Consider the following 27561-nt stretch of genomic DNA (forward strand, 5'->3'; position numbering starts at 1 on the left):
AATGTTTTTAACTTTTGTCCCCTGTAATCAAATAACAGTCAGGTGGATAATAATTTTATAACTTCGTATTCCGAAAAAAAAAAAAAATAGATTTCAGATTTTGAAGTAAATGAAATCATATCTTCAGAATATGCTCTTTTTAACAAAGTAAATATAAACATTTATCCCAATCGAGAAGAATTTGATTGATATCAAATTTTGAAGGGTTAGCCCGCCGTTTCGCCCACTCCATAGTTCCTTCCCCCCTGTTTTGCAGTTTCATTTGTACCTTGTGATATATTTGGGGAAAGGGGGCTGGAAATTTTAAATGTCCGTGAAACGAAGAGGAGGAGATGTCAAATCTTAAGAAAGACAGCATTTGTTTCATTTTTCGAGAATGACCTTTAGAAAAACAAATGTAGATTTGTTTCCTTTTCAAAAATGTCAATGAATCCAAGATTTTACTCCATGATTTTACATGCTTTCATCCACGCATGTCCCTGATCGGCTAGATGTTGATCCCAAAGCCTACTCGAAGTCAATTCGAAATTGTCACTCTCCCCTTATCATCCCGCAATATGCCGCCGATCCCCTTTTCTCTCCATCTTCCCTTCTTCCATTCCGAACTGCGAGAGAGGAGCCAGAGGAGGATGCCCTACTGCGCATGGGCAAACTGTTGCCCACTCCCCGCAGTGTTGGTAGACACTTCTACACTCGGACGCCATCGGATCTTCTGCGTTCTTTGCCAAAACTTCAGCGGATATAACCCCGAGGATTACATATCTCGTCAACGGCATCGGTCTCGTTGGATTAATCAAACCACCTGTGATATGTGATTCGTGACAAGGATGGACGCTCTCCTGCAAGGAATCTGGGAAAAGAACGGGAATCTGGTGCTCCCGCCGCCCCCTTCCCGGAACGAGAAGACGAGCGAACAGAAAGGATGTGAGTCTCACCTCGGTTTTCATGTTTCCCCTTTTCCTTTTTTTTTTCTTTCCATCTGTGATTGTCAATGTCTGGATGAGTTCCCGCGTACCGTTACTTGTGTGTCACCACTTTCGAATTGGCCCAAATCTTGTAGCCCTTTGGAAGAAAGTCCGACGTATGTGCTTGGTAGGGCTGAAAACTTTTGGGATGCCAACGGGGTTGTGTCCTAAAAGTATTTTGGTGCCTTCCGAATCGGATAATCTCTTGTTTCAATTCAGAATAATCAACTGTCCATCTCTAGGAGAAGATTGTTTGCTAATTGTCTCATTTGGCTAAGTTTTTGCTAGTCAAATAGCTAAATTTTGCTCGTAATTTCGGATGAATGGAACGTAACGCTTATTTTCTTCAGAAATTGGTAGAAATGACTGTTATTTCATCAGTAGGAAGTAAAAATGAAGAGGAATGTTAGAATCATGCTACAGACAAAAATGTAACAGGTTGGCGACAGATCAGGGAAAAGTCAGGGAACTTTATCACTCAGGGAAATATCAGGGAATTTTGAAAAAATATCAAAAATTCAGGGAAAATTGATCAAATGAAGAAAAAAAAATTTTTTTTCCTTGGAAAATGAAGTACTTTGATTCCCTACCAATTTCCCGCCAATTATATGTTTTAAAAAAAGTAAAATTAATGAGATGCGATTATACAGTGCCGCATATTTGTGCATCTTTTTTCCTAAAGGTCAAAGTATTCAATCTTAGGATGAGCTTCCTAAGATTGCTTCTGTGTCTGTAACGTTGTTTATTTTACCTTGTTTGAATTTTCCTTCCAAGCATTCCAAGCTATGTAAAATAAACAACACCACAGGCAACGAAGAAGCCGTCATTAATGACTTTGCTCCCTTGGCGTTGCTCATTGTCTTGAAGTAATTAGCATACTGTTATCACAACTTCAAGAAAAAATCTTTGTTTTTTAAATTAATGCTGAAAAAAAGCTTAAAAGTTATCACTTGGTGTTTTTAAATTTAATTGCTAAAATTAAATTTTGACTGAAAATCTTTTTTTTTTTTGCCGTGATATCATTTGCTGTCACGTCAGATTACACAAAGGGTTTTTTTTTTTTCACACTTTAAAACTCTTTTATTTTAAAACCATATACATTTTGAAATTAATAATCGTTTTTGAATTTCAATGTTGTTTGTTACTAAAATAAAAAGTAATCTAAGGTTTTTTACGACAACTGATGAAATCATTTGAAATTGAGTTGTGTACATAAATAAATCTTTTTATTATTTTTTAATAGTTAAAATGCTGTATTCATTCATTAAAACCTAAGTTCTTGATTAAAGAATAGCTCAATATGACTGGTTGTTGAGAGATTTCAATTTCTTTTACATAAATATGTCTATTCTGCCGTGTGAAAGTAAAGGGCAGTAACTGCATTTTTTTTTTTTTTTTTTTTTTTGCATTTTTGTCATCTATTGTACGTTATCTTTATTGTACATGCTCGCTTATTTGGTTTCTGCTGAAAAAGAGCGCGAAAAAAACTTCTAATTCCAACATTTTCCTATTGTTAGTATTGAATCCACGACATATTTCTTTAAATATTTCGAAAACTAATTTATGCAGATACTGCCGTTTACCTGCACGCGGCAGTATTATTTATGTAAGTAAAACTACATTACGTCTATACTTTAACTATCACTTGTTATTCTTGCAGCAACAATTATACTGCTTGAAAATTCAGTTCAAGATTATTTCCATTTAAATGTTTTAATTTTATCATGATTAGATATTTCTTTGAGAGTGGTTTTAATAATTTCTTAGAATTCTTATGTTAAGTGGTTCCTGGAAGTAAAGTATTTGTTTTAGATTTCCTACACTATTTCTCTGTCGATAATTTAATGCACTATTTTTACAAAAAAAAAAAAAAAAAAAAAAAGAAGCATCTTTTCAAAATATATTTTGAATTAACAACTAAAACTGTTCGAAACACTGCATTTTATTTAATATGCAATGCTTTTCAGGTAGGGCAAAGAAAGCAAACCATTATCATTGATAACGTAAATCAGGGAAATTTGTTGAACTTAATCAGTAAAATCAGGGAAAAGTCAGGGAACTTTTTTTTCCAGTTCCTGTCGCCACCCTGTGTAATTTGAGTTAGTGCTGTTGAAATTATTTATGTTTAAAATAATTTACATACATTTTTTATTGCTGTAGATATCGAACTGAGATAACTAGTGTCGCTATATAATTGTTTCAATTTTGAGAATTAATTCACTGACCTATCTAAATTATTATAAGTTACACCTTATGAGCCTGATTCCAAAATTGTTGCTTATCATTTCGAATAAATGGAATTTTAAACGTTGGTTTTTCTTCTAAGTTTGCTAGAATGTTACTCTCATCTTATGAGGAAGAATTGCTATTCGAATGCTATAAACAGAAATTTTGCTTGTGCAATTGAAGTGATTTTTGTTTACAAATTATTTACATACATTTTTTACTAATTATAAATAAAGAGAACCCACATAACTGAATTGTTTCAGTTTATATTAATCAATCCACTGTCAGATCTTGGATATTGTTTGCAGCATCTCATATGGCTGATGCCTAAATATTTGCTCATTATATTGTATAAATGGAACGTAAAACTTGGAAAGTAAAAATGGAACGTAAAACTTCTTACGGTCGAACCCTAAGAACCCCCCCCCCCTTGTATACGGCCCTGTATTTAAGCAGATTAAATTAAGAAATACTTTATTGAAATAGTGATTCTTAGCATTTTCTTGTAGTTCTTTGTGACACTAGGGATGCGCCAATTAATCGTCAATAATCGGCCACTTTGCCTGTTAACAATCTTCCAAAGTTTGATTAATCGGTATAAAAAGAAACATTTTCCAAAATTAGTTTTTTGAGCGTACTTTCAACACGAAGCTGTGATGAATACATTTGTTAACAATAAATAAATATTATTTTCTGTAAACATTACTATAACAAGTAGTATGAAAGTAAAATCAAAGCAAATTGTTTAGAACGTGCGTAAAACTGAATAAAATATTAAGGGGTCACAGACCCTTTTAAACATTTTTTTTAAATTTAAGTAAATTTTGTATTTCTTTGAAATCATAACATGCATACTTATATCGTTATCAATAATTTATTTTCAAAATTTAAAAATATTGTCTACTTTTTTCAAAAAATCAAAAATTGAGGAAATTTTCAATTTTTTAAAATCCCTGAGGTTTTTTTTTATTTTTGCACTAATTTAAAAAAAAAGTCTTTTACTAAACGATCACTATAATCATCTCTAAAAATCTGAGCATTCATTTGCTTATGAGTTTATTAGAAAATTTTCTGTGATTCATTGTGTAAAAAATCAAAGTTTTTTTTTTTAAAAATTGGTTTTTAAAGGTTTAACATGCTCTAAACATTTGAGTAATTTATAAAATGCTTATCCAATGCACAGTTTTGTCAAATAGGTTATCCCAATTGCAAAAAGTATTACTTTAAAGCTGTATTTTTAATAGAAAAAAATCCTTAGGGATTCTAATGACATGAAAACACAAAAAAAAACAATCATCGAGAAAAAGCAATTTAAAGTTTTCCTTTTGCATAAGAACACATACCGAGCATGGCCTAAAACCACTCATAACTTTTGAAATATTTGAACTACAGCAATGAAACTTTTCCCGTGTGTTCAGAACAGTTTTTAGTTTTGAAATAAGCAATAAAATTTTTTTTGATCGTTTCATCATTTTTGAGGTACTGTTGTGAGGTACTAACCCTTAAAGGGTTATCTCCTAAGTTTAGGTTACGATATCCTCACCCCAGTTTTTGTTGACACATTTTTTTTTCTGGTGTTTTGTTCCTTCCAACAATACATATGATTACATCCAGCATTTTACAACTTAATCTTTAAATTTTTATTTTTGATTCAACAAAACTTATTTTTTTCCACATCATTTGTTTAAAAAAATTGTTCATACTTTATTATTATCGTTATTATTATTATATTTATTTTATTATTATTTTTTATTTTTTTGCAAACTGATGGTTGAAGTAATATTTTTGTTATTGTTATTTTTTTCTAATTTGGATCAATATACACATGTATACAACGTTACATTATTTTTTATGGGTCTCTAATTTTCTTTAGCGTAGTGCTTTTAGATAACCTTATAATGCATAAAGAATAAAAGTTTCAAATGAAATGGCTACAAATTAAAAAACAAATTAAAATTAAAAGTGCTCCTACATTAGCATGCTGACAGGCTAATTCCTAATATTCTAAAATGTTCATGTTTTGTTAACACAATGTAAATTTATTAACACTAATATGACGATTGGCTCATTGACATATGATGAAATTTTGAAATTATTTTGGGAGAACTAGGAAAGTGGAGAAAAATAAATCTTCTTTCAGAGATAAACTATTAACTATTTCTAAAGCCGAAATTATTAGTGAAAAATATGGTGGAGAAATTGGTATGGTAGTAAAGAAATCGTTATGCAAAAGCTTCTTCTCTGACTTAAGGGAAGCATGCACATCAATTCATTAAAATCTGACTTGAAATATATTTTAAGTTTTGGTTGTCAAAAATTTTGTTTAGTTGAAAGGTGTTACTTTAAGTGGGTAGAAGTGTTTTTTTGCAGTAATGATGGATGCCATTTAGTGGTGCTTCCCTTTTTCTAGTCTCCAGTAATTGGCACATGTGCCAAAAGTCACTAATGTGTTGTGCAATGCGTCACTGGTTTGATTTCTGATACTTTTGCAGTTACAATATTATATAGGTTGTACAATTGATTTGAATACTACTGAATCTACTGTTAAATCTTTTAGAGAAACAATAAAAAACCATTATGTTTGGCCATCACAGTCAGATATTGCGACTGTAGAGAATCGTTTCATTTTTTATAGTCCATTGCAATGGCGCAGCGAAGGGGGGGGGTGAAAACTGGCTGTTTTCACCCCCCCCCCTAAACCAAATTAGAGCCATTGGTTTTTAACATAAATGCAAATTCTAATAAAGTAGTTTATGCATATGGAAGGATTGTTTTGATCAAAAAAAAAACCCTTCAAAAGGTATTTTTGATCAAAAGACTCCCTCCAGAAGGTATTTTGATTTAAAAAACACCCTCCCGAAGGTATTTCTGGCTGCGCTAGTAATCCCTTAGAATCATCGGTAATGTTCATTTTTCTGTGGAAACAGCTATAATTTGAAATCAAAACGGCACACCGACTGATGAGACAGCAAAAACCTCGATATGTGTTTCCACGTAACACTCCAAATTTATTTTTATTTATGCAATATACTTTTTCAACGTCAAGATGTGTGACTAAACATTAATTTATGTAAAATTACCTTCTTAAAATCAACATTAATTATATTTCTTGCTAGCTGCGTTGCCCGGCTTTGCCCGGTCCACCTTGAAAATAAAAGTTGTGTCAAGTGACGTATATTCAACAATCAGGCTTAAAAAATAAGTAAAAAAAAAACATCATGATTTCCTTTCTAAACAATGACGACAGATATTAAAATACTTTTAAGAAATTAAATCCAGAAAGATGGTTTAAAATGCGTAACCATGGAAACACAAAAAAAATATAAGTTTAAGGAATTAAAATGCGAAAGAAAATGGTTCACAATTTCAATGGAATCGAGATTTCTGAAACTTGATTTAAAAAGGCTTGTAACTTTTTTTCCTTTCGAGATAAAAGCTTATTTTTTCGATCATAGGTCGAGTTAATTCTGGAGTAAAAAAGGTCGCTTTTTCCAATGGCGTCAAAAAGAAAGCTGTGGGACAACTCCTTCACTTTTTATTGATTTATTTAATGAAGAAAGTAGTACCTAAATTTCAGCTAAGCCTAAAAAAAATCGAGCTAAAAACGCAAATAACTCCCGCTCTAAAAAAGTTAGAGCATTGAAACAAATAGCGTAGAACGCGGAAAATTCTACCCTTTCGAACGATATGTAATATTAATATGTGAAAGTAATTTTTCACCCCCATATTCGGGAATTTTTGTGAAAATTGGGCCTAAATTGGAATAAAAAAAGAACTATTCATCGAATTGTTTTCGAACTGGTCTGCAAACATTCTCAGGACTTAAAGGAACAAACTGTGAAAATTTCAGCAAAATCGGCAGGGTAGTTCTCGAGTTTTGCGAGTTCAAACACACAGATGCTTTTTGGAGACTTCATTTTATACTATGTAGAGATGATGATAAAATTTACATGTAATCTAAAAGTAAACTAGTATGTTGTGGCCATCACGAAACTTTCTTCTATATTTTTCCTTTTTCTGATCCCTCCCCATGCTTGACGAGGAAGCAATATTCCTAACAAAAACAAAATTACACATGCAAAAACTTGACGACCATCCCAATGTCTGAATTATTGTAAAAACAAAACAAAGAGCGAAAATTGAAAGTTACTTTAAAAGCCTTACTTGAATTAATTACAAATATTTTATTTATTAACAAACATAAGATGGCAACAGTTAAAAATTTTAAATCATTGAGATAATATTTCCATAGACTAATAATAAGAGTAGACCGAGCTATGGCAACCCTTTTGCTGCTCATAAACCAAACCATGTGACTGGTGGATATCCTAGCAACAGCGGGCGTTAATCGTAGCAGATGATCAACGCCAGCGCGAAATAAAATAAATAGAATTGATGGAACACGGAAGAATGATCTTTTATGGAGTCCGATTTGTAAATTTGTTATTCTAAATTGTAAATATTTTGTTAATATAGTGAGTTTTTCGTTTAGATAGTGTTGTGCATTTTCTTTAGTCAATTTCAATAACTTTCTAAGCAATAAAAGATGCAAGCGACCAAGAAGAATCAGCAAACGGTAAGATTTTTACCTACAGTTTCAATTTAAGATACCGATTAGTACATTTTTGCGTTAACGCAAAACGTTTACGCCATTTCGTTCACGCCAACGCTGACAGCTCCAAATGAAATAAAAGTTACCGAAAACTGATCAAAAACTAATATTAATGTCAAAATAATGTATAACTAAAGGAAAAACAGTTCAATCTCTGCACCTGGAAGTTTTTTTTAATGAAAACACATTGTCTTAAAATACATGTCGAGTGCCAAACTATAGATAATGCTGCCATCTAGCAACCATGCTGCCAAAGTCTTCGCCAAGCCCTTCCACTAGTCACATGATACATTATGAACCAATTTTCTTCATCAGCAAGAATGAGAAAGCTCGGTCTACTCTTATTATTAGTCTATGAATATTTCCGATCATTTCCATACAATTAAAATCACGAGAAATACGCAGACGACAATCTATTACGATTTATCTTTCTTATTGTTGCATTAATAAAGCTATTTTTATTTTAAAAAAAAAAATCAACACCTCTTGGAGCGATTAGCGTCAAAATTGAACCAAAGCCTGTTTACATATGGATTCACATACATTCCAAATTTCAACCGGAACGTAGCATTACTTCTTGAGATAGGGCACTCACAATGGAAAAAAAGAACGGGCGATTGCGCTACCCCCTTTTTAGCTGTTGACACCAAAATAAAATCAGCTTTTATACCCACTAAGGACTACTTGCCGATAAATTTTTCTTTCATTCTGTTCATTATTTCTTGAGATACAGCAATCACAATTGTCGACAAAAAACGTTCTATAGCTCAACCCCCGTTTGAGTTATTGACACCAAAATTGAATCAGCACCTGTTCCTGTTAATGGCAACATATGGACCAAATTTTGTTTGATTCTGCCAATTACTTCCTGAGGAATAGCAAGCACGCGTAACTCAAAAAACGTCCCATTGCTCCACCCCCCTTGGAGGAATTCGCGCCAAAAACCAATGGGCACAAGTTCACATAGGGGCACATATGTGTACCAAATTTCGTTCGATTTCATGCGGTAGTTTTTGCTGTACAGCGGCCACAAAAAACTGGTCACACACAGACGTGACACACACACACACACATACATACATACACACACACACACATACATACACACACACACACACACATACATACACACACACAGACAGACAGACATTTTCCAAAAATAGTCGAAATGGACTCAGCACACCTCAAAACGTTCGAATCCGTCAAAATTCGAAATTCGAAAATTTGCACGAATCCAATACTTTCTTCTATATATTAGATATAGAAGAAAGTAAAAATAAAGTGATTTTCCAATTCTATTAATGTATGCCAATCACTGGATCACATGGTGTCGTACATTGGGGTATCAGGTGCCAATGACTGGTGATTTTGGTAATTTTTTTATGCATATATTTTTTTAAAAAGGTCTGTTGAAAAATATTTGCTTTTAGTAAACTAAATAGATGCACAGATGCGCATTCTTTGATAAAAAAAATATTTGCAATATTTTTTTCTAAGTGATGAAAGCAGAGGTAAGTTTAAGGACAAACTGTTAAAGTGCCAATTACTGGGGTCGTTATCCTATTGCTTAAATTTTGAGAGTCCATTCGAGTGCCGTTAAAGACAGCTGTTACTAGCTGAGACGCTCCGATGGGAGGTCACTGTGTCTTCCCTAATATTTTTCTTATTCGAGAAATTATGTCTCGCAACTTACTCAAATTTGAAGATAGCATTACGTTAGGGCAGACCGGGTCACGTTTACGCGGATTTTTTTCAATGAATTTTCTAACTTCTATGTTGAAACTTAGGACATTTTAGACATTGCGGTTTTATGAAACAGTTAATGGAGGCAAAATTAGTACATTCAGTTGTTGCTCAGTTTGTGTTTTTAATCGTTAAAAAAAACATGCCCCGGAAACGGGGCACGTTTACGCATATTTATTTTGACACCTAACGCGGTTCTGTTAGTGTTTTGAACATATGTCCCACCATCGTTAAAATAAAGCAAATTTATTACAGACCGAATTGTGTGTTAAGTAAAAGCTGAACGGGCATGAAGAGGGCACTACATGATTGTAATAAGCTATAAGATACGAATTTGTAACTCAATTAAAAACTAAATGGTGATTTTCAGAACTAAATAGCCTGAAAATATCAAAATGTTTTGAGACAGTTCGGAGCGAAAAAAGTGTCAGGGCATGTTTAGAAGTAAGACATAGTAAGGACGTGCGTAAAGGTGCTCAGACGTCAACGGGTAAACTTGCCCCGTCGCCAAGTTAGGATTTATTTTTAACGTGCAAAAAAAAAAAAAAAAAAAAAAATCAAATTTCAGTTAATACAAATAAAATTCTCAAAAATGGACAAAATTCTGTTATTTTTTATATATTTGTTTTTTCTTAACTAAGTATTATTTATTCACAATAAGCTGCAAAACATTCAACACAAAATTTACTTAACTTGGTAGAAAACAGATAATTCTTTCTGCACGCTAGACCGAAGCTCGACTGATGCTCAAAAACTTATGAGGATATTTGCTAGGGAGCAGAATCAATCTGTTATGGCTGTTGGCTCTCCTGTTATAATTCGTTCTGAAAAAAGGGCACTGCGTAAACGTGCCCCATGCGTAAACGTATCCCGGTCTACATTGTATTTTTACTTTCTTCTATATCTAATATATAGAAGAAAGTATTGGATTCGTGCAAATTTTCGAATTTCGAATTTTGACGGATTCGAACGTTTTGAGGTGTGCTGAGTCCATTTCGACCTTTTTTGGAAAATGTCTGTCTGTCTGTGTGTGTGTGTGTATGTATGTATGTGTGTGTGTGTATGTATGTGTGTCACGTCTGTGTGTGACCAGTTTTTTGTGGCCGCTCTACAACAAAAACTACCGCATGAAATCGAACGAAATTTAGTACACATATGTGCCCCTATGTGAACTTGTGCCCATTAGTTTTTGGCGCGAATTCCTCCAAGGGGGGTGGAGCAATGGGACGTTTTTCGAATTACGCGTGCTTGCTATTCCTCAGGAAGTAACTGGCGGAATCAAACAAAATTTGGTCCGTATGTTGGTATTAACAGGAACAGGTGCTGATTCAATTTTGGTGTCAATAACTCAAACGGGGGTTGAGCTATAGAACGTTTTTTGTCGTCAATTGTGACTGCTGTATCTCAAAAAATAATGAACGGAATGAAAGAAAAATTTATCGGCAAGTAGCCCTTAGTGGGTATAAGAACTGATTTTATTTTTGTGTTAACAGCTAAAAAGGGGGTAGCGCAATCACCCGTTCTTTTTTTCCATTTTGAGTGCCCTATCTCAAGAAGTAATGCTACGTTCTGGTTGAAATTTGGAATATATGTGAATCCATATGTAAACAGGCTTTGGTTCAATTTTGACGCCCATCGCTCCAAGAGGTGTTGATTTTTTTTTTTTTTTTTTTTTTTTTTTTTTTGCGAAAAAAAATATTTTTATTAATGCAACAATAAACTAGTATGTTGTGGCCATCACGAAACTTTCTTTTATATATATATATATATATATATATTTTTTTTTTTTTTCTGATCCCTCCCCATGCTTGACGAGGAAGCAATATTCCCAAGAAAAACAAAATTACACATGCAAAAACTTGACGACTATCCCAATGTCTGAATTATTGCAAAAGCAAAGCAAAGAGCGAAAATTGAAAGTTATTTTAAAAGCCTTGCTTGAATTAATTACAAATATTTTATTTCTTAACAAACATAAGATGGCAACAGTTAAGAATTATAAATCATTGAGATAATATTTCCGATCATTTCCATACAATTAAAATCACGAGAAATACGCAGACGACAATCTATTACGATTTATCTTTCTTATTGTTGCATTAATAAAACTATTTTTATTCGCAAAAAAAAAAAAAAAAAAAAAAATCAACACTTCTTGGAGCGATTGGCGTCAAAATTGAACCGAAGCCTGTTTACATATGGATTCCAAATTTCAACCAGTACGTAGCATAACTTCTTGAGATAGGGCACTCAAAATGGAAAAAAAGAACGGGTGATTGCGCTACCCCCTTTTTAGCTGTTGACACAAAAATAAAATCAGTTCTTATACCCACTAAGGGCTACTTGCCGATAAATTTTTCTTTCATTCCGTTCATTATTTCTTGAGATACAGCAGTCACAATTGACGACAAAAAACGTTCTATTGCTCAACCCCCGTTTGAGTTATTGACACCAAAATTGAATCAGCACCTGTTCCTGTTAATACCAACATATGGACCAAATTTTGTTTGATTCCGCCAGTTACTTCCTGAGGAATAGCAAGCACGCGTAACTCGAAAAACGTCCCATTGCTCCACCCCCCTTGGAGGAATTCGCGCCAAAAACTAATGGGCACAAGTTCACATAGGGGCACATATGTGTACTAAATTTCGTTCGATTTCATGCGGTAGTTTTTGTTGTAGAGCGGCCACAAAAAACTGGTCACACACAGACGTGACACACATACACACACACACACACACACACACACACAGACAGACATTCTCCAAAAATGGTCGAAATGGACTCAGCACACCTCAAAACGTTCAAATCCGTCAAAATTCGAAATTCGAAAATTTGCACGAATCCAATACTTTCTTCTATGTATTAGATATAGAAGAAAGTAAAAAGATAAATCGTAATAGATTGTCGTCTGCGTATTTCCCGTGCTTTTAATTGTATGGAAATGATAGGAAATATTATCTCAATGATTTAAAATTTTTAACTGTTGCCATCTTATGTTTGTTAACAAATAAAATATTTGTAATTAATTCAAGCAAGGCTTTTAAAATAACTTTCATTTTTCGCTCTTTGCTTTGCTTTTGCAATAATTCAGACATTGGGATAGTCGTCAAGTTTTTGCATGTGTCATTTTGTTTTTGTTGGGAATATTGCTTCCTCGTCAAGCATGGGGAGGGATCAGAAAAAAAAAAAAGAAAAATATAGAAGAAAGTTTCGTGATGGCCACAACATACTAGTTTTAGATGTTGCCTATTGTCAATGTCTCTTCTCATCTGATGTAGGTGTTAGCTCATGCTCGTATTTTATCATTCGGCAAAATTCAAAATTTTATTCGATGAATTAAAAGATCTTCCCGTATTAAAAATTTAAGTTCAGGGCGTCTCTGTTGCAAGTTATAGCAAATAAGTGGAGAGGGAAAAAAAGAGAAGAAAATAATAGTTTTTTAAGTTCGTTGTTTTATCTAACCAAAGTTAATCTTCAATCTAATACGTCCAACGTTAATTTTCAATCTGATGCGAAATCAAGCTGTCTAGCCGATTTCATGTGGTATTATTAGCCCACACTAGTCTTGAAATTCAACCTTATTTCTTATACCCTCCCCCCCCCCCCCCTCCCTCTCTTTCTCAGGCTGTCTCTGCACTTAAATTCCTCCAAACTTATCTCCTGCTCCCAAATCTCGATTTTCAATCGACTTCATCCCCCATCTCTTTTCCCGCCATAAATGTATGATCCGAATTTCGAATGGAAGTAGTAATATGTGCACTCTTCCGTGACTTTTCAAATATTAACTGACTTTTGGGGTTAAAAAAAGTATCGCCCAGCAATATCTGACAGACATAAATTTCTGCTTTTCTAATTCAATTGACTTGATTTATTTTTCATAGCGCGTTCTTAGTATAAAAAAAAAGCTCATCAACCCCTTCCCTGATATTTGATGACCCAACCTATAATAATGACTGGAAATAATTATGAATTTGTGGTGTATAGACAAATATGTATTTCGCCCAACTAAATGGTATGGTAATTTCAGATATTTTTTTAAATGCAATTTAATCTAAGTCATCCAATATCTTCCCTCTGATGTTTCATCATATACCCTCTCACTTCGCACTTTTTGTATTGAATACCTTCTCCCATTTTTACAACTACCCGCACGTTGAGATTGCTAGATAAACGGCCTTAGGCATTTCCCTTGAGTTAATTAGAAATTAAAAGCAGCAGATTGCCAGATCTGCAAAAGCTGAACCACCTAACCACCTTTAGCCTGCTGGGAATTGATAGCGGTTGGAAAGGACAATTTCCATAATTTCTATCAGTAGCAATCATATGCCTAGCTATAAAATCTGCTCTGTTTGAGTTTCTGAATGAATCTTCTCTCAAATGGTAGGCATTAGCGTGCAAATCTATTTGTTTTTTTACTCAAACTGTCTCTTTTTTCTGCTTGAAAATTCGAGAAACGTAACCTTGAGTTTCGCCTATCCTCTTTCTCGAGCGAAATTGTAATCAAAATAATAGTGATGTATGTGCTCTGGGGGTACGTCGTATTCTTAATTATTTCCAGTCATTATTATAGGTTGGGTCATCAAATGTCAGGGAGAGGGTTGATGAACTTTTTTTTTTTTTTTGCAGAAAACTTGTGGAGCTTTCTTAAGGCATGCTTCTTTTCCAGCGCGATCTTCAGAGAAAATTCATGTACACACAAGTCGTGCCGTACCGAGTCATCGGTATATACACAATACACTTTTTTTTTTTTTTTTTGTCACTATATATTTAAAAAAAGTATCGTAAAAGAAATGGGGTCGTTTCCAAAATTTTAAATGTATTTTTTTCTGAAAAAGCATGTTTTTAACAACATAGGATCTGACCATTTTTAAAATAATTTGTTTAAGTTTAATATTTTTAAAAAATTATTGAAATCTGATCGCTTTCATTGTTTACGCTTCTGTCGTGTGACATCACAAATGATGAAATGCCATTCTGTGTTGTCAATGACGGAGCAAAATATTGAATTCACATCTTTACTCACGTGTATTGGCAACGATAGGGTTAATAGCAAGCGTAAAGCGCAATTTTGATTCGCTTCTTGATGATCATAACGTGGAATCGTGGTAGAAAGATGCGGCAAAGTGCATCATTTGTGACGTCATCAAGACCACGCCTTGTTTCAAAAATCGGACATTTAAAAAAATTAATTAAAAAATAACTGTTGGGAAAATGAAAGTATTTTCTGGGTCCATGTTTTTTTTTTACTCATTCTATCAATTTCAGTGACTAAAAGTAATACTTTTGACTGAAGGAAACCACCCGATTGTAAAAGGATGCCTGTGGCTGGCTTGCGTCCAGGAAACCCCATAGATTCTACAGCCTTGCAATTTGGTACAAAATTAGTCCGATTCCGGTAGTTTGCACCTGGGGATTTATTTTATTTTATTTTTTTTTTTTAATTCCAAGCTAGTTGTTTTGTAATTAAGCTAAAATTTCACATAAATCGCTTGTTGATGGGATGAAACATTTTCCACACTCCTTAACATCCTATGTCATTCGAAAGATTTTTTTTTTTCTGCATCAAATTGAGCTTGTTCCAAATTTCCCAATTAATTTGAACAGCAGATATAAGAGCTCCTAAATTAGCAAAATGTCCTAGGCTCAAATCAATTCTATCTCTATCTAAAGAGCAAAATGTATTACTAGAGACCACGAATTTGAAAGTGACTTTTCAAGCGTACAAAACGGCCCTTTTACTATCTTCAGGAGGCCTCTAAACTGGGAAATTTGGTATACGTTAGTTCGGACACTGGGGGAAGGAAACGCTTTGAAGCGTTTTTTCTTTGAAAATACAGTTGGCTTTCTGTTTAACGACGCTTCTATTTAACGACTTTCTCTATTTAACGACAGCTTTTCACGGTCCCAGACGGTCCACTGTAGTGTTAAAAGCATTCTATTTAAGGACGCTTTCTACTTAAGGACGATTTTTTGTGGTCCTTTGAAAGTCGTTAAACAGAGAGTCAACTGTAATTTTGTTATGCTTATTTTTATCAAGTTCACCTTTTTGTCTCCGGGTTGGAGTGGGATTTGAATGTTTTTCTAAAAGTAAGCAGCTTTTTACTAAAACTACTATTTTCTACGAGAAGGGACCGCTATTTTTTGTTCTAACCGTAACGTGTATTTTAATCTAATTTTTCTTAACAAGAACTTAAAATCTTCACAAACCAAAGAAGTTTGCGGGGATTGTGAGCGGCAGGGGAGCGAGCCGCCTAGTTGATTAAAAAATAAAAATCAGCTATAAAGTTCTAGCATTCTATTTTTTACTGCAGCAGAACTCATAAAATATGACGAGATCCTATGTAAAAGCTACGAAACGCTGCACATGTAAAATGAATGCCCAGAGTAAAATTTTGAGATGCGTTTGTTTCTGCCAACAGCCTGTGTAGATTTATTAAATGTATTAAAATGTAGCATACTATTTTATATTCTACTAGTGGTACCCGCACGGCTTTGCCCGTAAGAGAAAATTAAAAGGTCATTTGGTCCGCCTGTATATCAACAAATAATGGATGATGAATTTCTCTTCAATTTGCTATGTTAAATGGCTCACAAATGTTACGGCTCCACGTTATGATAATTTCGTAAGGTACTATTCCACGTTGTGATAATTTGCTCGGTAAAAGTTTCTTAAAATTGGAATAGAAAAAGAAGAAAATCAAATTTTCGAAAATTCGCTTCGAGGTGCACACCCCCGTGCTACAAACTAACTTTGCGCCAAATTTCATGAAAATCGAACGAACGGTCTATGCGCTGTGCGTGTCACAGACATCCAGACAGACAGACTTTCAGCTTTATTATTAGTAAAGAAAAGAAGATACATGTAAAAGGGGTAGGGCCGATCCTAGCAGGTGTGCAGAGTGTGCGCCGCACAAGGGCGGCCAAAGCAAGGGGCGGCCGCAGAGGCTGCATGATATAGTTCTTATAATCAAGCAAAATTCCTCAAGAATTTCTCACAAGATAACTTATAATAAGTAGAATAAATATGCTGATTTTTAAATGTCCAATTGTCAAAGTATGTGTCGATTTCCCAACAGCATAGCATAGTTTAAGAAAAATAGAATGTTAGGGAACATTGTGTTGGTTCATTGTCCATTAATGTCTACTCTAAACAACATGCTTCATTTGGTTGCAAAGTTTGAGACAAAACCGGTAATCAGGCATGGATACAGGGGAAGGGAAATGAGGGAAATGGCCCCCTCCTGAAGCATGAAATGGTGCCGTCTAAAAGGAGCACCGAGGGCGACCACTAATGTTTACCCCCCAAGCTTTTATAGACCTAAACAATGAAGACATTTTATTTAAATTATTTAAAAAAAGCTATACTGATTAGATACTCTCGCAAGCATTTCAAACAACAAACTATGTAACACACTCTGTGTTTAACAATCGAGGATGCGTGGAGAGAAAGTGGAAAATTGCAACTCCCTTGAGAGTAACATATATGAATGACGAACTAAAATGTTGTACTTTTCCGCCCTTTACTACAATTTTTCTGATTAAAATCTTGAACTGCCCGGTTTCAGATCAGGTAGCAGGACAGGGCCCTTGCCCCGGGAAGCAAATTTAAATGTAACTCCAAAACGAGGATCCAAAAGGATGCCATGACCTCCTTGACGAAACTAAAGAAGGCTTAAAATTGCGTTTCTAGGATTTTACTTTCAGAAAATTTCGCTGGTTGAACCATCGATCTTAAAAACCCAATTAAATCTCTGATTCACCTTTTCCACCTTAACTTAATCAAACATAGCCTAAAAATGTTGGCTCCAAAATCCAAAACGTGTTTTCAGACGACAGCCCTTCCTATCATCAAAAGTCATATAAAATTGCTTTGGCATTTTTCGAAATTTTTGCGGTGGAGGACCCCGAAATCCATTCGCAAACATTACTACCAAAGACAGTCTCAATTAGCGTCTTTAGAAGCCCCTAATTCCACCCCCTCTCACTTAACGAATTGAAAAACAAACTAAAATTGCGTTTTTCAAACATCAGTTTCAAGAACTTTTGGGGAAAGACCCCGGATCCCCCTTTTCTCCAAAGCAATCACTATACCTGAAAATTTCGTTTTTAGACGGTTCCGTGGAGCTGCAGCTTCCTGCCTAAACTAGCCTGAAATTGACTTCAGTTTCAAAAACACAGTTCGTGAGGGCACACTGAGCCCCCGCCCGCTCTTCGTCCCATCGTTATCAAACAATGTTTAAAATACGATTTTGGGACTTATTTTTCTAAAGAATTCCGGAGGAGAACTGCCAGGCTTATGTAACTTTTTACGGTGCTAGGGCATATCCATCAATCGTCGAGGTGAAGTGGACAAAAGTCTATAGTTATATTTTTCAGATATTAATGTTGAAAAATATTCGAACCGTGGAAGCTTCCCAGTTTTGTTAACGTCACCAAAGATAATATAAAATTGTGATTTCAGAAATATCCGCTTAAGAGCTCCAAAAGCCTTCCTTCCCAAAAATAAATGGATTTCAGTTCCGAAAAATGTTTTGGTTCGGAATATTTTCACGTTTCCCGTATTGTTTTCAAATCTAGCCAAAAACGGGTTTTTGAAAAAATAGTGCCGAGAAATTACCGTAGGATAACCGCCAGATCCCCTACCGTTACCAAAGACGGCCTAAATTTGGGTTTTAAACTTATATTTCAAAATCTTTCGATGGGAGACGATTGAATCTCCTTCCCTCTTGCAACGTCAACAAAAGTAACCCAAAATTGCGGGTTTAAAATTTCAGTTTCGGAGATTTTTCGGGAAGAACGCCGATCCTTCCTAAGCTACGGTCTTAAAAAAATAGCTTCAAATTGATTTCAATTTTGAAAGAATTTTAGGAAATAACTGCAACATTACTTTTACCTAAAGTCTCGAAAAAGTTCCTAAAATTGCTATATTTGACGTCAATTTCGAAAATTTTTCCATGCACCTTGAATATACTTGACTCTTTTGTCCTTGCAACCAAACACAACTAAATGTTAACTAAAAATATTTTTCATACGCCAGTTTCGACAATTTTCTTGGAGCAATCCTCCTCCCCTGAACCCCTGACCTTTCCCCCCACGCTTCCCCTTCTTCCGTCCCTTCTCTGATGTCACCGAAGAAAGACCACAAAATGCGTTTTTATAACTAGTAAATTTTTGTATCTTAAATTACTTTCTTCAAAAATATAAATTGTACCTAAGAAGTTTCTTATTGTCAAAAATTTCTTCTTTTTTATAAGATCATTCTTCTGTTACCCCCCTCCCCTTTTTAAATTCGTTCTTGGCATAGAAATTTAAAGAAAGATTTATATAGACGTTAAAGATTAGTCAAAATATGCAAATTACACTTGAGGGGCGGCACATTAGGTCTTTGCACACAGGCGGCCGACACCCTAGGAACGGCCCTGAAAAGGGGACCTCTAAAGCCAATGCCTTACAATGCTACCTTTTATAATGTTTGTAATTTTTATTCTTTTCCCCATCTTTTCTTTGAAAAAAAAGACTCAAAAGAAAATACGGTAAAATTAAAAAATATCTACTTAGCTTTTACATTAGTCGCTGAAATTTTACAGGAAACAAAAATCATTTATGACTGACAAATACGAGTAAAAGCAGAAATAGATAAAATTGATAAATTTGTTTTAATTTTGCAAGTACCGCTAGTACTTGCATGGCTTTGCCCTTTAATTTTTTGCTTTTAATTTTTTATTACTAAAATAAAGTAATAAAAAATTAAAAATTTACAAAAAAAATCGCAGAAACTTCCTGATTATTCCTAAAATTCCCACGATAATGGAATTGACAGCATAAGAGAAAGCAAAAGAAATTTTTTAAAAAATCATGGTAATGAACTGTGTTTGAGAAGACAGCTTTAACATTTTATTTGTGGTTAAAATTCTTCAAAACCTGTACCTTCCTTCATTAATATTAATTCATCAAGAATGTCATCTGATAGGCGGAGGAACAATCGAATAAACAGCTTGGCTGGGCGAGATTCGGTTACAGTTAACGAGTAAGGATGTCAAGAGTTGAATGTCAGTCGCCATTGAAAGTTCGGAAAAAGAAGTATGAAGTTCTTTGTAACTTGTATTCTGCGAAGCAATGCTGTCAAACTGTCGATCATTGAAGGAACCGGATAATATATCAGGCTTGGTATTACAAATTTTTTTCCTGGGTTTGCAATCGATTCTTTATCTGTACTAATTATAAAGCTGAAAGTCTCTCTGTCTGGATGTCTGGATCTCTGTGACGCGCATAGCGCCTAGACCGTTCAGCGGATTTTCACGAAATTTGGCACAAAGTTAGTTTGTAGCAAACCCTTCAAGGCGATTTTTCGAAAATTCGATTTTGTTCTTTTTCAATTCCTGTTTTAAGAACGTTTTCCCGAGCAAAACTATCATAAGATGGACGAGTAAATTACGAAGTTATCATAACGTGGAACCGTAACATAGGCAAGCTAATTGAGGTGAAATTCACCATACATTATTTGTTTGTAAATGTATAGGCGAACCAAAAGACCTTTTAATTTTCTACTACGGGCAAAGCCGTGCGGGTGCCACTAGTTATAAATTACTTATAAAATTGTTCATTTAAATATAATATGCAGTAAATTCTCGATTATCCGCGGAATTGGGTGACACGGGTACCACAAATAACGAAAACGCGGATAACCCGCCAAAGAGGCTTAAAATAAGGGATGAGTAAAGTAAAAACTATTCTTGCTCAAAAATTTGGCTTTACTGACGCATAAAACTTCGTACAAACGGTGAAATTATCTGCAGTACACAGGACCGCCGAGAGCCACGACGGGCTCCTTGTTAGATTAGCCACCAGCCCCCCCCCCCCTCCTGCATGAAACTAAAAAATTCAAACTACTGAAATTCCGAACCGGACCCTATGAAGGCCCGGGGCCCTAGTTTCCAACTAACTGACATGACCTCTCATCGGCCCTGACAGTATAGTAAAAATGTTTTGTATTTTATGCACAATAGAACTTAACGTCGAAAAAAAGTGTGTGAATGCGAACAATAAAAAAGAACAGAAAAAAAAGACACCAAAACAACTAACTTTAAGATAAATAAATACCTTTGTGCTGAACAGTAAAGTAAGACAAAACAACGTTAGAAGAAGCACAAATTTGTAAATTGTGCTTCTTCTAACGTTGTTTTTTCTTACTTTAACTAACTTGAAATCTATACATATAATAAAACAAGATGTTTATGTGTGTGTGTTTGTGGCGCGTTTCCAGGGAAAACGGTAAGGTCTAGAAAGGTGAAATTTGGTACACAGGTGCATCTTTTGCGACGATGTACACTTCGGGCTTCGATTTTTGATATTTTTATTAGAAACGAGTTAATGTGTGCATCACATGACTTCCTTTTACTCCAATTTAATGTTATTTCCTCATTACTGGCATTTTTAATGTGATTCAATAGTTTATCTCTAAATATCACCAACAGTGGCCAAATTGAAATCAGATTTTAAAAAAAAGAAACCGCCAAATTTGTCGTTAAGTTGGCGACAAAACTTGGCGACCAAAAGACTGGCGATATATTGCCAAGTGTCCGCCAAATTATAACACCACTTGAGTTTACATCGAAATTAACAATGATTTCCCTCTAAAAAAGGGGAAAAGACCCCTTAAGAAACACCCGAGTGCAACCAAAAGTACGCAACTAGACCCCACTAGGAGTCTACATACGTACATTCATATGTCACGAAAAAACTCGTTGTATTTAACTCGGGAATCGTCAAAATGGATATTTCGCGTGTCTATACGCTTTTAGGCACTTATCTACGTGTGGTCGAGCGAGGCCTTCGAGATAGGAAGGCCATCCAACTAGCAAATGACGTCATCGTTTGTCGATCCACAATGATATTGGGAAGGGAGCACTTCGATTAATATTTTGGTTAAATAAAACTATTTGGTTTATTTATTATTGTCTTCTGTTATTCAAGTAGCATTACAAGTTCTACTTTTTCATTTGAAAACATAAAAAGGAACCGATAATCATACATTAAAAAATACACTGAGCTTAATTCATAGTATTTGACATAAAAACATTCATAAGTATTACAAAGTATTCAAATAACTAAACACGATTTTATTTTACAATCATGTTAAAACAAAGTGATAAATAAACACAGTTTTATTTTTCATTAGAAATTGTTTTTTAACTAATCGCATTTTAAGTACTCGTATATTGTATTGAAACATTAAGTCTTAAGAAGTATTCAAATAAATAAATGAACTTTCATTTTACAATTACATCAAAACAAAAAATAATATTACTATTGTATTTGAATAAGAATTAAATGAAATTTTAAAAAATAAACATTTTTACTTAAGTAAACGGGAAACAGGACTGCAATATGTTTCAAAGACATAACATCAAATTAAAGTACATAATACCAGATTATTAATGTTAACTTAGCTGAGCAAATTTATGCTTTTAAAAAGACGTGAATGCTTGGGTGCCATCCCCAAAGTAGACGGTGCCCTACCCCCTTCAATTATGAAACCTTCAAAAAAAAAAAAAAAAACCAAAACATCTCCATCTCCCTTAAAATTTCAAGGGCACAGTTATTTATAACTATAGCCGTTGAAAAGCTATCATTACTATGAGACTATGATTCCGACCCCCCCCCCCCCCTTCGGTGGGCACTCTCGAAAAATTACACAGGAATTCAACTTGAAAAACGTTAATTAAAGAATGAATGATACATCATGAATACTGTATGTTGTATATCAAAAAATGTATTCAATATCTAAACAGCCTTTTTTTTGGAATTCGGCTACTTTCCCATTTTTAGCTTTTTCTGCTGCTAATGATTCTTGTGTGTGTGTGTGGGGGGGGGCTTTAATTGTTCATCATTTTAGGCTTTTGAAAAATTATTTTAAAAAGCATTAATTGATGACAAAGTAATCTTTTTCAAAAAACTTTTCATAGAATGACCATTTTAACAACTTTCTTTAATACTTAAAACCTGATATATGTTAAATTTAGATCAACATTTTGCTAAGTATGCTCTTTTAGGAAATCAATGTGACAGTTTTGTGACAGGGGGAAGGGAGGAGATAACAAGAAGTGTGACATCACGCGTTGTTTATAACAATATGCTCATGTTGAACAGCGTTACATGTAACAAGGAGGAGGGGGGGGGATTTGTTCAAAAGTTTAACATACTAAGTTCCTGAAAGCTTATTAACAGAAAACCCAAGGAGTTCAAAAAATATGTAGTTCAAGACATTTTGCCCTTTTTAAGCATAAACAAACAAGCATAGAGCATTTGGCAAAAACACGTTGTGTATCCACTGCTCAAAATTAATCTTTCGCAAGCCCAGAAATTATGAATACCGTTAACTTAACCACAATGTGTGCATAAATATCATAAAACCTAAAGACAACAGTGAAAAAAAAACCATATATATATTTTTTAATTTACGCACAGAACCAGCTTGTTTGAATAACATTGCAGGGGCGTAGTTGGGGGGGAAATGTTTAAGTATCGAACCCACGACCTCCGACGTTCAAATCTAATCTTTTATCTCAGAACTACGGAAACCCATCAAGGAATGTTTTTTGATCAAAATAACACATGCTAGCGTATAAAACAATTTAATCGAAACCGAAAATATAAGATTAGTTCAGTTAAAAGCCTGTTTCAATAAACTTGTTTACATTTTTACTGAATATCAACACCAAGTTACGCTTCTGATAGCAACAAGTATATTCGCAGAAAATTTTGACATATGTATATTGTTAGTTTGGAAAATCCATTTCGAATAAATGCGTGTTCAAAGTTGAAAAAATAAAGAAATAAAAAGTTGCAAGTTAACCGTTTCAAATATTAAAGCAGTATGCTGAAATTACAAATTACAGACAAAGATATCGGAAAGGAAACTGACAATTGTTTGTGTAATGGAGGAAAACTTAAGAAATCTTAACTGCATAAAATGTAAATTTGTTTATCTGAGAAAAGAGTACTTACCTCCGAACTTTAAAATTTATTCCATGAGGCGCCCAGCTTTTTGCTTTACATGCAGGTTGTTCGGCAGCGGAACTCGCTGACTCCCTTTTCACTCAGCAGACACTTAAGACTTATATTATACATATATTTTTTAATTGCCTCTACATTCCGGTACGTGGGAAAGAAGAGATAAATCCAACAGAATTGTATTCAAAAATGTGCATCCGAAGTTACATATTTCCTATTTCATCTATATCAACCAGAGCAAGCAACACTACTGGTAAACTGCACTGTTTTTAAGTTTCGCGCCAAGTTCAAAGATCGACTACTGGTGGCGTAACGAAGCGGGGGGGAGGGGAGTTGTTTGGCCTGTTATCACGTGGGTCTCGGGTCGAGTCGAAAAAAAAAAAACTCAACATTCATTCGGGGGTGAGTGGAAATTAAGGGCGATTTTTGAGTGAAAATGTTTTCGCGAATACTTCCTTTTTTGTAAAAGGAAGTAGAAAAAGTGATTTAATGTTTTATGTGATTTTTAGCAGTTTTTAGCTCTTTTTACCCCACAGAACCCAAATCAATTGCGCCAAAAAAATATTTTTTGTACTAAAATGTAGCAAATTTAATTCCCAACATGATAAAAAAAACATTAAAACAGATCGACCGATTTTTGTATTTTTTATGGATTTTTGTATTTTTTATGAATTTTTGAAAAAACCTTTTTTTTTTTTTTTGCGCTTTTTTCTGGATTTTATTTTTTGCTTAACCCACCCTCAAAATGTATGGAAGCCTCTTTTCTAAAATTTAACTACGTAACAATCAAAGCATTTGTCCCTCTTCAGAAGAATTTTTTTTTTAACGCAGAACAACTCAAATCTTCACCTTATCAAATCGGTCGAAAAAAAAATTCTTTCCTTATCTGTGACGTCACGCCCTGGATTTCGATTCCGTACTGTGGCATCGAATCGAATCTTAAATCGCTACAATGTTTATCTTTTTTTTTTTTTTTTGATCTCCCGGCAGCACTTGCCTTTTTTTTTCTTTCTTCTTTTTATTTTATTTAGGGTTTGCCTCCATTTATTTCTTTTTTATTCCCCCCCCCGTCAGGCTGGACGTTTTGCTGTGTCAAAACTACGTTACGTTACGTAGTTGTGCACATTTAATTCAATTAAAGCAGCGAGTTTTTTTTTTTTTTCCCCCCTTTGGCAAACGCTACTTTTTGCACACTACGGAGAATAAAGAAGAGAACTTTTTTGCTCTATTTAATTAATTAAATAAAAAGCGGTTTTTTGAGTAATCTTTGTTTTACTACGGAATGGGCGCAGAGGTTAAAATCAATAGAGATGGATAATAGATCGAAAAGGTAGATAGCCACCGAAGGCGGCAATAGAAGAACCAGCTAATCACCGCAATCGGCCTATTAAATAAAGCCTGCGTTTTTTTTTTTTTTTTCAAGATCTTTGTTTTTGTTAGGGATTTTCGGTTAGGTTAGATAGATAAATAGATTTATTGAGTGGACAAAAAAATTTTTTTTTCGAATTAATACTTATATACATGGAAAAAGATTGTTTCTTACCATCAGAGGAAGATATGCATTGATCATACAGATAGATAGATAGTCAGATATAGTGATCGATGTAGTAGATGGACAGTCCGTCATTTCAGGAACTTCAACAGTCAATAGCAACCCCCCCCCCCTCCGCCACGCCACACACACAGACACCACAACTTTAAAAAAAGAATACTTTCACATAAAATAGTAAGTGCTATTTGTTATTTTCCGACCAAATTCGCATTAAGAATGCGCCCTTTGTCTGTCTCCCTCCAACTCCTTCTTTAGAAAAATTCCAAACGACGGAATTGGAGATAGGTCTAGAAAATGTTTTATTTAAACTAATATTAATATAGATAGATATAGATTGATTAATACCGCCGCCAAATTTATTTAAACCGCATCCGAAGGCGGCAACATTGGCGTGAAAAGGCGAATGATAATTTTGGTATAGAGGGGAAAAGATTGATTTATACCATCGCCAATTTTATTTAAGCAGCCGCCGAAGGCGGCAACCTTGGTGTATAAGGGGGAATGACAAGTAAGCCTGTCGTATAAAATGAGGAATGGCGTAAAAAGGTGAACCAGCTGGTCGCCGTAGGCGGCTATTTTATAAAATACCAGTTATTGGTTTTTGTTTCTTGCTGCGAAAATACATTATCTTGATTCTCGATTGTCTCGCGGATAATTAGGAGTTTACTGTTCATTCAGTAAGCAGTATTTAATCAATCAAAATGGATTCTTCCCAAAATTCCAATGGGGCTGTTTCCATCAGTTGAAAGTACTACTTTTAAACACTGAAGTTTAAAAAGATGAGCAAAAAAATAACATGGAGCGAGGAAAATCTTTAATTTTCAAAACGTTTAATTTTAAATTATTTTTTTCAACCGTCCAATATTTCAAAAAAGGCGTGGTCTTTATGACGTCAATAGTGATAAACTGTGTTGCGTTACTCCACTGGCGCACTGAATGCTTAAGCTTGCTGTCTACCGCGTTTCCAGGATATGATAATTAAGAAGCCAATCAAATATTGCGTTTTGCGCTTGCTATCAACCATATCGTTGCCAGTACATGAAAGTAAAGACGCGAATTCAATATTGCACTCTGCACTAATGGCATCAGTGAATGACATTTCATTACTTGTGATGTCATGTGCAGAAGAGGAAAAAATAAAATTGAATCTACGCACTGATTAAAATAGTTTTTAAAAAATATTAAACTTTGTCAAATTATTTATTAAATGGTCAAATCCTAGGTTTTTAAGCATGCTCTTTCAGAAAAAAAAATACTTTTAAAATTTCGGAAACGATGCCATTGACCAAATCGAACTTTTCAGAAACTCGTTTCGGATATTTAAATATTGATACATTACTTTTGATTTACATTTTGAAAGTTCATAAAAAGATTCGATTTTTAACAAAATGCTTTTTTTTTAATTAATAAACATAGAACCCAGTGAAAAATCCTGGACAGACAGACTTCTCTAAATGGATATTTCTTTAAAGGCACAACAGCATTCACACGAATGTAAATACATTATGTTTTTGAAAATTTATGTAACAGGCTAACGTTTGCCACCTCCTTTCTAATGATGGGCCTGGATAGCATTGATAATTTTGGAATAAAACTAGTGATTAATCGACAACATAATCGAAAATTGAAATTTTGACTCGTAGGTTTTTGTTTTGTAGTTGTGTTTATTTAAAGTCATATTAATACGATGTAAGTCATACTTCAGTTAAAGGGTCGTGCACAGGGAGGGGGGGAGAATGGACACCTGTTGTACCGGGCCCAAGCCTGAAGGAGCCCGAGATTTTAAAATGAGAGTTGAGGTGTTAAATATATGTTGAGACGTAATGGTAAACAATATTGTAACGGATCCGGCGCGACTTCCACTTTCTTGAAATGAAGACACAGTTCTTGATAAAAACACAGGAGCTTTATTTACACTATGTACAGGAGAAATCGTTAACAACTGCTAAATTATTCATCAACAATTAAGCAATTATCACACAACACCGTAAACTCAACGTTTACACACGTATTTACTTCCAAATACGAAAACAACACAGCGAAATGCCTCGCAATAGACAGAGCAAATACGCTCTCAGTTCGAAATCTCAATCGAAACTCCCCTCTTTATCCAGCGTACCGGTTTATATACACACCGAAAAGAAATCTCTCAAATATTCCACACGCTTCTGGAAAATAGTAGACCGTTATCAAATTTTATCAATGAACAAAAAGGAAATAGGGGGGTCGTATACTTTAGCCATATGAAAAGGGGTTGTATATTCATTACGGGAAACTATTTACAGGTTACGTTACTACAATAATTTCTATTTACAGGATTTGTAACAATATGTTAGGTGGGCCCGTAAAAATCATTTGTGACGGGCCTCAAAATTTATTTGCACGCCCCTGTTCAGTTACAAATTTATGAGTTCGGGTGTTTTAGAAATATTGATTTTTATTTTATT

At 34.4% G+C, this 27561-nt stretch overlaps 1 protein-coding gene across 1 annotated transcript in view; it reads left to right on the top strand.

Moving 5' to 3' along the window:
• Window positions 1-885: 885 nt before the first annotated feature.
• LOC129222378 (uncharacterized) overlaps window positions 886-27561 on the top strand; it is an 85044-nt gene continuing 58368 nt past the window's right edge. Inside the window, exon 1 of the mRNA XM_054856876.1 lies at window positions 886-924. The gene's annotated coding sequence lies outside the window, so the exon portion shown is untranslated. The remainder of the gene's footprint in view (window positions 925-27561) is intronic.

The sequence above is a fragment of the Uloborus diversus genome, chromosome 5 (genome assembly GCF_026930045.1).
Source record: "Uloborus diversus isolate 005 chromosome 5, Udiv.v.3.1, whole genome shotgun sequence".
Lineage (NCBI taxonomy): Eukaryota > Metazoa > Arthropoda > Arachnida > Araneae > Uloboridae > Uloborus > Uloborus diversus.